At 36.9% G+C, this 10572-nt stretch overlaps 1 pseudogene; it reads left to right on the top strand.

Moving 5' to 3' along the window:
* Positions 1-8: 8 nt before the first annotated feature.
* Positions 9-1061, top strand: LOC109373370 (elongation factor 1-alpha 1 pseudogene; annotated as a pseudogene).
* The last annotated feature ends 9511 nt before the right edge of the window (positions 1062-10572 follow it).

Raw genomic sequence — 10572 nt, 5'->3', positions numbered from 1 at the left:
TTAACAAAATGGAATCCACTGAGCCACTCTACAGCCAGAAGAGATACGAGGAAATCATTAAGGAAGCTAGAACTTACATTAAGAAAATTTGCTATACATTTCTGGTTGGAATGGTGACAATATGCCTTGGTTCAAGGGATGGGAAGTCACCCATAAAGATGGCAATGCAGTGGAACCATATTGCTTGAAGTTTTGGATTGTATCCTGCCACCAACTTGTCCAACTGACAAGCCGTTGCATCTGCCCCTCCAGGATTTCTACAAAATCGGTGGTATTGGTACTGTCCCTGTGGGCCGAGTGGAGGCTGGTGTTCTCAAATGTGACGTGATGGTCACCTTTGCTCTAGACAATGTTACAACTGAAATAAGGTCTGTTGAAATGCACCATGAAACTTTGAAACTGGGCATGTGGGCTTCATAGTCAAGAATGTGTCTGTCAAAAATGTTTGTCATGGCTATGTGGCTGGTGACAGCATAAATGACCCATCAATGGAAGCAGCTGTCTTCATGGCTCAGGTGATTATCCTGAACCATCCAGGCCAAATCAGTGCTAACTATACCTGTACTGAGTTGTTACACAGCTCACACTGCCTGCAAATTTGCTAAGCTGAGGAGAAGATTGATCATCTTTCTGGGAAAAAGCTGGAAGATGGCCCAGAGTTTTTGAAATCTGGTGCTGCTGCCATCATTAATATGGTTCCTGGCAAGCCCATGAGTGTTGAGAGGTTTTCTGATTATCCTCCTCTGGACTGTTTTGCCATTCGTGACATGAGACAGACAGTTGCTGTGAATGTCATTAAAGCAGTGGACAAGAAGGCAGTTGGAACTTCTAAAGTAACCAAGTCTGCCCAGAAAGTTCAGAAGGCTAAAGAAATATTATTCCCAATACCTGCCACCCGAAACTTAATCAGTGGTGGAAGAACAGTCTCAGAACTGTTTGTCTCAACTGGCCACTTAAGTTTAATAATGAAAGACTGGTTAACAATTATAATGCGTCATAAAACCAGAAGGAAAGCAGAATATTTTGTGGATCAGTTGGTTTTTCTGTGTGGCAATTTTTAAGTTATTAGTTTTTAAAATCAGTACTTTTTAATGGAAACAATTTGACCAAAATCTGTCACAGAAATTTGACCCATTAAAACAAAGTTTAATGAGAAATAAATAAATAAATATTAGTTGCATCCTCCTCCTTACTGACTATGGAACAAAGTGTAGTCATATAACATTTGAAAAATATTCTCCTGTCCCTGAAATAGCCCTTTTGCAATTTTAGAGTCTGAGTCTAAAATTTAAGAATCATATTCTGTATTCCTTAGACTCCTTGTCTTTAAAATGGTTATAATACTTTTCCTGTCTTCCCCAGAGAATAGTTTTGGTATCAAATTAAATCCTTTCATATGAAAATATTTTAAGATATTTCAAACAGTTTACACACATAAAATTATAAAATTTACATTTCAAAGCAAACCACACTTAAGTTAGCTACAAAGCTGTCACACTAGGGTAATAGTAAAGATAAATAGAGAACAGGGTCTAATTCTACACTGCATCATCCAAATTTCTGACACCTGAAAAACCTAACATAGAACAGGATAGGCAAGAGACAATGAAGGCAGGGACTGATGATTTTTAACAACAACAACAACAACAACAAAGTGAGTGTGTTAGGTACATACAACTCAAGCAATACAACTATGAAAGAAAGATGGATTGTGTGGCCAATGGAAGTTCCTTCAAGGCAGTCCTTTAGAGGCAAAGACCAATTATAGTTCAGGAATACAAAGTTGAGAGCAATAAATATTAAAATTCAAAGTGATTTCTTTGCATTGGCCTATCAATTCTATCATCTACTAGTTGTGTACTCAAAAATCCCAGAAATAATCTTCCATCTTTGTCATGGAAAGCATGACAACCATCAATAGGTATGGCTGCAACGGGTACTCAATAGCAAAGAAGACACTTGTCATGATGACATCTGGACAGGACAGAAAGTTTTCTGTTGATTCTCAGCCTTTTTTTCCCTCATAGCAATCATCTGGATACCCAGAGTGCTCTTATGTCACAAATCTTTTCCATCCGTGGCATAAGCATAGAGAACACACACACACACACACACACACACACACACACACAATGAGTATTTTTTTTAACAAGATGTGGTAAGAAATGCCTACATGAGGCTAAAGGAAGAGGAAAAACATATCCCATAAGCATTTCTATTTTAGGCAAGGAAGCCAAACCACCAGGCCTGATGTGTTTAGATAGTGCCAGAACCAACAGGTCAGAAAAAGGAGATTTGCTGAGGCATAAATAATGCGAGGGAATGATTTTTCAGCTATGGAGAGTCAGAAGTCAGCTTAAGAGCATAGAGTTAATGCCAATTATATTTTTAGAAAAGTCCCTATAATGATCCCACTTTTTTTCTATTACCAAGGAAAATAGGAAGAGGGGAAATGGATAAAGTTGGCAATCAGAAGAGAAAGAGGTTGGAAATCAGCTTTAGAAGTAATGGCTTTTTGATGAAGGAAATTTCATTATTTTGATACATATTTGATTTCTTTAAACCAGCCTCAATCAACCAACAGAGAGGTGTCATCCTTTCTAAGTTTCCTCTGCAATTGGAAATAAAATGTTATGTATTCATTCTTTTCACAATAAAAATGAAAACTTTGAGGTCTAATATTAACCCGGATGATAGAAAAGTTATTTTACATAGTTCAACAGTGGGAAAATGCCTTCAAAAGCAACATATTTTTCCATGTTGAACTCTTTCAAAATTAAATTTATGGACCATCCATTCATTCCAAAAGTGCAGGATCATTGTAATATCTTAGTATATCATATGACTTTGGAATTTAGACATGGCATTTTTTCCTACTGATGCACTGATTGTATAATTGGCAAGTTTGAGTGTTAAATATAAAACATCATTAAGTTTATCTGAATTTTGAAATATTATTTTGTGGTAATTATGCTATTTGAAATAGAAAAGAATAGAAATATGTGTTAGAGATTTTGGAACAAAAAGCCAAAACCACTTTGTATAGTGACCAAAAGAGATAGAGTTTTGATATAAGATATCAGCTTCCTCGCTCCAACTGATCTAAGTAGAAAACAAATAAACAAAGAAAGAAATGAACAAAAAAACAAACCACACATATTGCCTGAAGGAAAAATAATCCTATTAGCTGACCATTGGGTTTTACGCAAATCATCTCAGTTTTCTTGCCTGGCAATTTAATATCCCCATATGTGTTCTACCTCCCTTGAACAAAAGATCTGAAAAACAAGTCAGAAACATACGTAAAAGTGCACTAAAAATAGAATTTTACCAATAGGAAATTCTATTATTATTATTATTTGGTTTAATGACTCATATGAATCGTGCTCACAGTGGCTTCACTGGCAGATTTGTAACATTTTTCCTGGTTTTAAGCCCACTTTCCCTTGGATTCTTTGTAGTCTGGGTTTTTATGGAAGAGAAATTCTGACTGTAAGTGAAGTGAGATGTAAATTTGGATTTTTAGCAGTTTTCCACAGAAGAGAGTTAGCCTCTCCGAAACATTAGCCCAGCTCCTTAAAAATAAATGATATTTCTTCTGTAATTAGATCCAATCACTTTAACAGGCAACAAAATATTTGTAATATGGCATTTTTATCAAGAGATGGTGCTAATTCTTGATTTTCTCCAAGTGACAAAGGTTGTTTTAAAAGATCAGGTCAGTTTGTAAGATATTCAGTCAAAGAAATAAGAACAAAACCAGGCCACGTGGGGCCAATAAAATGCCTGATAATATTTGTAGAACAGATAAAAAGAGAAAATGAACCACCCCAACAAAATGAAGTGACACAGAACATGGTAAAAATGAGTGGTTTTTTTCCCCTTCGTGTACCTCTTTTTATCCATGTGGAGAAGGTCTCTTCATCACTACTCAATTTTCTGTTATGGTCGACCTTTTGAGGGTGAGCAATGTCTCTACATTAAGTGATCCAATTAGTTGAATAACTATTTTTGAGGCCTTGGCAGTAGCTGTGTGGTATGGAGGGGTGGCTAAGGGAATGAGAGAGGGACCATATTATTCAGACCCTCTGTCACCTTCGTTGAAGTTCTGGTATTCCTCCTGGACCCTGCTCCCCATGTAAAAATTCACTTATGCAAAAGTTGTGAGATGAGTCACAAATGGGTATAAGTGCTATGAAGAACCCAGATTACATTTTAGTGGGAGCTCGTATATATTAACTAAATTAATCTTCATGTATTGATGTGGTACTTTGTATAATCTGAACCTGAGACAAACAACATAGAAGGGCAGGGTATTAGCATTCTTTAAATTAGGGCTTGCTTTGTCTATTCACAGGAAGAAAACTAATTCATTCTAACAAGTATTTCAGGCTCTTAGAACAAGGTGTTTTAGAATTTGCTCATAGTATCAGTTTTATAGGTTTATAACAGTCATGTAGAGCAAATAAAATAATTTGCCCACCTATCTCTCAGTTTACAGTTTGTGTTTTCCCTATCAGCTGAAACCTAGTAACAAAATCTTTTTGATTTCCTTAAACAGACACTTTATTTATTTATTATTTTTAAAAAAATATTTATTGAGGAATTGGGGGAGGGGAACAGCCAAGTTGTTGTCCATTTGTTCTTCAGCCTAGTTGTGGAGGACACCGCTTCACTGGCCCATGTTGGTATTGTGATCATTGCAGTCTTCCCAGGTGAGGCCAATCGGTCACCGGCCATTGATCGGCCACTCATGGTAGCTTATGGCAGCCCACTGCAGCCTACGCTGTCACTGGTGACTCATCAGCCCAGCTCCAGGTCGAGCTGTTGTTCACCATCTTAGCTGTAGAGGGCGCAGCATCACTGGCTCATGTGGGATCCGAACTGGTGACCCTACTGCTCAGAGTTCGCATTCCTGAGCCAACTCTTAACCAAGGAGACACTCGTCCAGCCCCAACAGACACTTTATTCTACCCAAAATATAATTAATAAAATAGTAGCTTGAAATACATTCTTATGATGTCAATGTTGTTATCAATTTTCTAATAGGTTATGACAACTTTTAGAGCAAGTGATACTCTTTATTACTTTTTTTGTATTGTTCTTTACAGTGTCAGTTTTTATGGAGGAAACATTCTGACTTTAGATAAAATTTCCCCAATACCAAGTGATGTACCTGGTATAACAATAGAAGCTAAGTCAATGTTTGTTGATAAGTGAATAAACCCTTACAGGATATGGTGAATATTTACTACATGTGCTACACCAGGTGCCCACAGAGGAGGTGTACTTATATTTTTATATTTAGTATCTTTATCTTTGAAATAAGGATGTTTGAACCTCCTGTAGCTACCACACAGGGTTGGTCTGAAACCCAAAAAAGAAATCTAAACGGAAGTTCATTGAAAAATAAAAATGTTCAAAGATAAAATGGCTCACTGTTAAGTAAGTAAGGGACCATGTTTTGAATCATATTCATGTCCTCCAAAACCTAATTTCATATGTCAAAGTCAATTCCCATGGATCCTGACCCCTTCCCGGAGAGTACTACATTAAAGAGATTTTAATTTATTTTCCATTCTAATCTGTATCTATATCAATGTATTCTAAAGGGCAAGTCTACAACTGAGCTACATGAACACTTAATCATTGAAATGGAAGGTGGTCTTTTTAGACAAATTTACAAATCAAATAATGGTTACTAAATGTGATACCATAGGAAGACTCTCAGGAAATGTAAAAATAAGATAGGGTAAGGAATGTCAAATATTGTTGAAAAGAAGAGCACCTTAAGATAATACAAGAAAAAAGGAGTAACATGAGAAATATGGTGTGATGTTTTAAATAGTGTTGATGTGCAAANATCTTAAAAAAAAAAAAGATAAAAGAAAGAAATCACAAGAGTCAGAAGTAGAGTTTCTGCGGCCAGGGGTCTCGTCTCTGCAGACTGAGAGAGCAGCCCTGATACTGGCAGGCGTCAGCTTTTATTTACAACGGGCACAAAGAGGTCAATTTGAATATCTATACCCAGTTAATTGATTCAATTAGACTGGCAGTTGTTTCACTGAAACTCATTGTGATTAAGCAAGAGTTGTGCTTTCACACCTACATATGAGCCCAGGGATGGCCTCAGCATTCGGAGACCACCTGATAAGGGAGTTTTACGAGATCATTCCCTCAGGTCTCAGCATTCCAAGACACTCCCTTATGACTTCAAAGGATCAGTGCGCAGGAGCATTTGAGTTGGCAGCTGCAAGGTGACACTATCCAAATAAATTTAGTTATTGGCTGAATTTTCAGTTTTCATTCATACTATAGGCCTGAGAAAGGTATATTTAATAACCTATGGACTTAACAACTATAATATTTTAACATTGTTTTGAATAGAAGAAACTAAATTAATAAAAAAAACCAGAATGTGTGAACTTGTTGAATGGGGTGGTCCAGGTTGCCAGACAAGATGCCATGGTAACTTATAAAGAGATTGTGGTTCAAAAACCTGATCTGCTAAGCCAGACTTTTAATCAGTTCTTTGTCTCTTTGTGGTGTTGAGGGCTTCTGCTTGGAGCTCTTTCATTCTTCTCCATGGTAGCTTCATTCTCATGTAGCTTCCTGACTTACTTAATGTCACTCACTTGGTAACACTTTCCTTTGACCATCTGCTATAGATTACATGTTTGTGTCCCCTTAGAATTCATGCTTCGAAATCCTTAACCCTCAATATGATGGTATTAGGAGATGGGTATTTAGTAGGTGATTGGATCATGAGGGTGGAACCCTCATTAAAGAATGGTATCAAAGCCCTTATATAAGAGGCCTGGGAGCACTTCTTTGCTCCTTCTACCATGTGAAGATGAGCAAAAGGATGGCTGTCTATTGTCAACTGAAAAATAATATTGACTAGGAGGAGTCATGAGGTGATCCATCAGTGTCAAGCAGTCATGAGGTGCTTCATGAGTTTCAGAAGGGAAAAGAGTTGCTGGATTAGGTTATTACAATGTGAAAGAGTTATATGGGGAGCAATTAACAAAAGGATTTTATAGGAAGTCAGATGACTAACTGAAAGATGCTTGGTATGGTGAGCGTTCAGGAGAGCTTCTACTGTGAGGTACAAAGATGGTTAGAGGGAACCCCATAACAATTTTTTTCTTAGCCTTAACCAAGAGGACAGTAGCAGTAATGGCTCTAAGGCAAGTTGGGTGTCACCGAGCCACAGGGTCCAGTTGCTGGCTATAGTATCCTAGAGGTCTATGTTGATCCCCATGTTTTTGAGTGAGTACCCCAAGGGCATTCTCTTCCTTTTCATGCAAAAAAAGAAAAAAGGGAATCAGATAGCTAGGATGCCCAAGAGCAGGTGGGTTTATTAAACTCTCCTCTCAGTTACCTTAGGAAATTCCTTTACAATCGCTCACAATTCAGCTTTAGTTCAGGGCACATAGGGAACTTGGTGTCTGTTACAATCCCCAGAGGGTTTAATCACGGACAATACTGATAAGATCAGAGGAAGAAGAAGTAGGAAAGGATTCAAGGGAAAATGGCACCAAAGGCAGAACCAAAGGTAAGGAAGGTGGCAGTGGAGGAAAGATGGCATCTAAGNGAGGGCAGTGTCACTGCCCCTCATATGTGGGATCCGAACCGGGGCCCTCTGGCGTCCCAAGCCAGCTCTTAACCAACGCGCCACTTGGCCGCCCTAGAACTATATTTCTTAATCTTCATTTATATGGGAAGATTTCTAGTTTTCTTTTATTTTCATAATTGATTTTCATCTTAAATTGTAGTTTTGGTATGTAGAATATTTTCTATATTATTTCAATCTGAAATTTGTTGAGAGTTGATTTATGGCCCAAGGAATGGTCAGTTTTTATAATTGTGCAATTACATGAGCAAAAAAAATGCATGTTAGAAAAGAATATGTATTCTACAGTTCTTGAAAAAAAGAGTTTTCTCTGTAATGTTTGCTAGATAATGTTTGTTAATTGTGTTTTCCAAATTTCTTTTACTAATTTTTTTTGTTTTTTCATCTATTGATGAAAATATGTTATATTTTAACTTACATTTATGTCAATTTTTATTTATATATTTAAGGCTCTGTTTTGAGGAACTTTAATTTTATCTTTAAAAATTTTCCCACATTGGGCTGGCCGAGTGACACGTTGGTTAAGAGTTGGCTTGGTATACCAGCTCTGAGCAGCATGAGGGCCAGTGATGCTGTGTCCTCTACAGCTAAGATGGTGAACAACAGCTCAACCTGGAGCTGCGCTGCTGTGAGTCACCGGCATAGGCTGCAGTGAAGCTGCAGTGGGCTGCCATAAGCTACCGTGAGTGGCTGGCAGCTGTCGTGAGCAGCTGGCAGCCAATGTGAACTGCCAAGAGTCACCATGAGCGGCCGTCCAGTGGCCGGCGACCAATCTGCCTCACCTGGGAAGAGCGCAATGATAATACCAACATGGGCCAGTGAAGTGACGTCCTCCACAATTAGACTGAAGAACAAAAGGACAGCAACTTGTCTGTTCCCCTTCCCTGATTCCCCAACGCTGTTCTCCTCCCCCAATTCCCCAATAAAATCTTTAAACAAAAACTTAAAAAAAAGTCCCATATTATTTCTAAAAATATTTTTGTTGTTGTTTCGTTTAATACCTATTTTGTCTGCTATTAATAAAAGTACACCAGCTTTTTTTTGGTTGTTATTTTGGTGCTGCTTTTTCCTTTACAATCCTCCTTTTTCAACTTTTGTGGTCTTTATGTTTTAAATGAGACAGTAATTATATTTTTGCTATTACTGATATTTTTGGTTTAATTCATCATTTTTGTGTTTTCTATTTATCGTATTTGTTTCATTTTCCTTTTCTCTTCTTTAATGCTTTTGGCATTAACTATTTTTAATTATTTTACTTTTTTAAAAATTAGTATTTATAAGTTTGACTCTTATTTTATATAGTTTCTGAGAAAAATTGCATCCTTCATTTATTAAAATTTAATTTTAATATCTCCACTATCCTCTAGAACCAATCCATTGAATTTTAGAACACTTTAAGTCTTGTAATCTCTTCCCATTTTTATTTTTGTCATTTATTTTACTTGTCTGTTTTCTCATTAATCTTACAAGTTTTTGTTGTTACTAATTCAATGAATACTTGTTTATATTACCCACATATTTGCCTGTTTCTTACTCTCCATTCCTTACTGCATCTGAGGCATCTCATCTGTGAGATTTTTTTTTTCTGCAAAAAGTACTGTCTTTAGATATTTATTGATCTTGACTCAGTTATCATTAGTCCCTGAAATTCCCTTGACGAAAGCTTAGATTTTAGGTTTGGCTTATCCTTTGGTGAGCCATCATAGCATTAAAAGAGTCTCTTTTTTGACTCCCACCTTGGACAGACTCTCCACTTTCACTTCTGTCTGTCTTATTAAAATTTTAGTACAAATTTTTCTTGGTAAACAGATGCTCTCAAGGAAAACCAGCTTTAATGGTCCTTGCTTTCTTCTGTGAATTACCCCTTTCTCTTAGATTTTTTTAAAACCATGGAGATAAATGGATCATTAGTAGTGAATGTTCTCTCTCTTAAAATGATAATATCCTCCAACTATAACCTTGTCTGTGTTGCTCCTCTCTCAGAGAAATAACTATTTTTATCCTTATCTAAGAAGAAATCCTCTTCTGAGGCTTTAGCTATCACCTCTTCTTACTTCTTTGCTCTATTAATCATACCATGTTTCTCTTCTGAAGAAACTCCAATTTCTTTTCCTATAGTTCTCAAGTATATTAAAGTATTCTTTATTATTAAAACAAAACAAAACAAAAGAATATTTTATACTTACCTCTACATGAACCCTAAAAAGAAATATATCTGCCAAGGAGGAGTTCTCATGGTTAACTAGGCCTAAATTCATAGCTAGAGTCTGGTAGCTTTTGTTGACAGAGACCTCTCATGCACTCTGCATTTCAGGGAAAACCCACATACTGAGCTTTCTACATCCTGTGCTTTGCTCCCACCATCTGAGTCAAACATGATAAGGAAGATCCTAGTTTTGTCTTTTGACCTGGATTGAGACCTGTCTCTATCCAGTCAGAACTATGCAACTATATCTCATTTGCATCTATATTGACCAATCAGAACTGCTCCATAATGACCAATCAGAAGGCATGAACCAACCAAATGGGACTGCACTAGACCAGTAAGAACAGTTTGAATTTGGATGCCTCATTTGCATTAAATTGGACAATTGGAACCTAGGGAGGAACTTTCTTTATAAAAGGTGCCCTCCCCTTTGTCTCAGTGGGGCACACTTTTGGTTTCCACTAGAGGCTGAATTTCTTGAGTTTGCAAATTATTTACCTGAACAGTCTCCTTTTTCTACATCTCTTTGGGAATTTTTGTTAACATCTATAACAAGTTATTACCCAATCTCCTTATCTATAAAAGTATTATTTCCAAGATTCTATATTTGTTACCCTGACTTTCTTCTTCTTAACCCACTTCAATAAGGAAAAAATAATTACCTGGGTCACATTTAGAGAGCCCATCTTCCATCTACAGATGATAAAACATCTCTACTTCTTTTGAGTTT

This window comes from Hipposideros armiger, unplaced genomic scaffold, assembly GCF_001890085.2.
Source record: "Hipposideros armiger isolate ML-2016 unplaced genomic scaffold, ASM189008v1 scaffold_714, whole genome shotgun sequence".
NCBI classification, from domain to species: Eukaryota; Metazoa; Chordata; class Mammalia; order Chiroptera; family Hipposideridae; genus Hipposideros; species Hipposideros armiger.
The sequence above is the reverse complement of the archived record's forward strand: the minus strand, read 5'-3'. Positions and strand labels throughout refer to the sequence as shown.